The following is a 3,842-nucleotide window of genomic DNA, read 5'->3' on the forward strand; positions in this document are numbered from 1 at the left end:
TAATAATCACAAAAAAATCTATCAAAAATAATTTAATCACATTCTAAAAATGTGAAAAAATTATCAATGAATAATTACAGGTTAACGTAACAAGAACTCAAAAAATGTGCTCCTCGAAAAAGCAAATTTTTTTAATAGGGAACCTCTGAAGTATATAGCAACATTCAGTAATAATTCACATACTGTGCATTCTGTACATACAGTTTAGACATAATTTTATTTGTAACATCTTGAATTTCAAAAGGTTTCCAAAACATTTTCAAATAATTCTGTAAAGATTCATTATAATTCTACACATTCTTTTATTGGTCCTTTGAAATGGAATTCAATATGACAGCTTAGGGATAATTACCAGTTTTTATATGTGAGTTGAAAAATAATTTTTACAAAGATGCAAAATTAGGGGTGACATGAGAAAATAAGGTATATAAAATCTACAGATTGATTTTGTATTGTTTCTGAAACGGCAAACAATCCTTCTCAACTAAATACAGGCATACCCCACTTTTAAGTACAAAATGGGGTTTATTGTAAATGTTGTTGTGTCAATATGCCACTAGAGGGAAGCAGAAAGCAAGATTTGTCATTGCATTTCATCCAGTTGCCTGGACATCACAGGTTCTTCAAAATAGCAAAATCAGCAATGCAGCAACAAAGGTTGCATTTTCTAGCATGCTAGATCTTTAAACATACACTGTATTTTGAGTATAAAGAAGCTACAGCTTTTATTATGGTTGCCAAAAAATGTTTATGAGTTTTTAAGAGTTGCAATCTGTTCTTTGTCCAATGATGGTCATCCATGCTCGGATTAATTATTGATTTATATCTCAATTAATCTTTGATCGAAAAGTTAACTGTAGATCGATTACTCCTATCAGCAATGTGACACATGTTTGACGTGAATTTCCATCAATAGTTGGAATATACAATGTTAAGTACCCATCGGCTCTCCTTCCACCAAGTAATCTCATAATTGAGTGACCAAAATTAGATTGATTAGATTTATGAAGTGAAACAAAGCTTCTCATTGTTGCTATAGTTTTAAGTAAAGCCAACAAAATTTTCCAGTTCATAGACCATAAGTTTAAGTAAGGCCAACTCAATATGTCTAGTTTCTAGAAAAGTTTAAGTTAGGAACACATACATTAACCACTTAAGCCCCGGAACATTTTGCTGGCTAAAGACCAGAGCACTTTTTGCGATTCGGCACGGCGTCGCTTTAACTGACAATTGTGAGTTCGTTCGACGTGGCTCCTAAACAAAATTGACGTCCTTTATTTCCCACAAACAGAGATTTTTTACGCTATAAACTAGAAAAGAGCAACAATTTTGAAAATAATACATTATTTATTTACATTTTACTATAATAAATTTCCCCCCAAAAAATATGTAAAAAACATTTTTTCCTCAGTTTAGTATTCTTCTATATATATTTGGTAAAAAAAAAATATATCGCAATAAGCGTCTATTGATTGGTTTGTACAAAAGTTTTTTTTTGATTGAAAATGTACCGTATATACTCGAGTATAGGCCGACCCGAGTATAAGCCGAGGCCCCCAATTTACCCCCAAAAAACTGGGAAACCTATTGACTCGTGTATAAGCCGAGGGTGAGATATGCCTGTCCATCCCTGTGTGTGTGTCCATCCATCCATCCATCCCTGTGTGTGTGTCCATCCATCCATCCATCCCTGTGTGTGTGTGTGTCCATCCATCCATCCATCCCTGTGTGTGTGTGTGTGTCCATCCATCCATCCATCCCTGTGTGTGTGTCCGTCCATCCATCCATCCCTGTGTGTGTGTCCATCCGTGTGTGTGTGTGTGTGTGTGTGTGTGTGTGTGTGTGTGTGTGTGTGTGTGTGTGTGTGTGTGTGTGTGTGTGTGTGTGTGTGTGTGTGTGAGGCCTTGTGTGTCCAGCCTACCTGTGTCCCCAGCCTCCGTCCGGTCCCGAGCCTCCGTCCGGTCCCGTCCGGTCCGGTCCCATCCCGTCCCGAGACTCCGTCCGGTCCGGTCCCGTCCCGTCCCGAGACTCCGTCCGGTCCCGTCCCGTCCCGTCCCGAGCCGAGCCGAGCCGAGCCTCCGTCCGGTCCCGTCCCAGGATCACCGCTCTTCGTCGGCGCCCATTTTCCTGTTCAAATGCCGCGCCTCCCTGTCTGTGATAGGCGGAACACAATTTCCCAGCAGTCTGTGTTCCGCCTATCACGGCCATCCTTTCATCCTCGTCCGTAGTACGAGGATGAGCGGATGTCCGTGATAGGCGGAACACAGGCTGCTGGGAAATTCAGTGTTCCGCCTATCACAGGCGAAGGCGGAGCCGGAGGCGCGGCTTTTGAATCAGAATGGCCGCTGTCTGTCTGCTCGACACGCTGATCGAGCGGGCAGACAGCGATGACTCGAGTATAAGCCGAGGGGGGCACTTTCAGCCTCAAAAAAGAGGCTGAAAATCTCGGCTTATACTCGAGTATATACGGTATACTTTATTTTGCAAGAAAATATACAAAAAAAAAAAAAAATACTTTGAACAGGGTACATTCCACACTGTACTGCGACGCAGCGCATAAATACACTACATAACAATACAGTTCCAAGCATACAAATAAATTACATTCATCCTGCGGCATGATGCCTGATGTGTTGCACAGAGTAATAATACCCCGAAACATCACATCATGCATGACGCCGCATTACCCTGAAAGCATTACGAAAGCATGTCATAAAAATCAAGTCATACAGTCATAGTCAATCTCAAATGGCATTTCAATGAGCAACAGGTGTGATAGGGGGTGGAGAAGGTGGGGGGAGGGGGGAAAAAGAGTTCACAGCGCCGAAGCTTTATTGAACTGCCAAAGGATACATAGTGGTGGGGGGAGGGGAAATCTTCAGACCTCCTCTTCCTCCTTAAAGTCCATCAAGTGATAGTCTCTGAGCAGACTGTGAATCAGTCTGCGACAGTCCTAGATGGACATCCTCTCCCTCTGGTGGATGAGGCGCTTTCTGGCACACCAAACAGCGTCCTTAAAGCAACACAGCACCCGCCAAGCACTATCAATGTCCTCCTGTGAATGAGTTCCACAAAAGAGTCCGTTCAACACACCAAAGTGTGTAATAGCAGTCTGTGGAACAAAGTCTTTGAGATCAGGTTCCAGAGCCCTCAACAGGCCCCGTGCAAAGGCATACTCCCAGAAAACATGCAGAGAAGTTTCCTCCTGGATGATGCAAAAGGGGCAGTATCTGTATCTGCACAGGTTTCTGGCATGCATGAATGTCCTGAGTGGCAACCCCCCTTGGATTGCCATCCATGCCAGGTCTTTGTGCCTCTTGGTGAATCTCTTTGAAGAAACATTCCTCCAGACCACTTTACAAGTGGCTGAAGGGAGGCCTGGAACAGTCTCAACAATGTCCGATGCTCTAATCAACTTGTGGATAGTTTTTGGCTTCCACAAGTCGGGCTTCACTCCATGTAGCCCCAGCTCCTTAATAAACTTGAAAGTATCCAAGTAGTACCAAGGAGTGTCCCAGTTGTAGGGGATGGAGCTGTCCCATTTGTCCCATCCAAGGGACCTCCAAAGAGGCAGGAGGAAAAAACGGGGCATGGAGTTACCACCAGAATTTACAGTTCTGTCCACCAAAGTTCTGCGGATGCAGTTACAGGCAAAGAACACCCTCAGTAGAGTGGCGATGTCAGGCACACCCTTACCGCCCTTGAGGGGTTCCTTAAACATAACCGCTCGCTTTACTCTGTCCATTTTGGAGCTCCAGATGAAGTGAAACTCTGCCCTGGTGATGGCCTTGCAGGTGTTAACCCTGGGGGGCAGGCCTGGGCGAGGTACTGCAACACAGGGA

The sequence above is a fragment of the Lithobates pipiens genome, unplaced genomic scaffold, assembly GCF_037356315.1.
Source record: "Lithobates pipiens isolate NorthernLeopardFrog02 unplaced genomic scaffold, aLitPip1_a1.2 Scaffold_3, whole genome shotgun sequence".
NCBI lineage: Eukaryota > Metazoa > Chordata > Amphibia > Anura > Ranidae > Lithobates > Lithobates pipiens.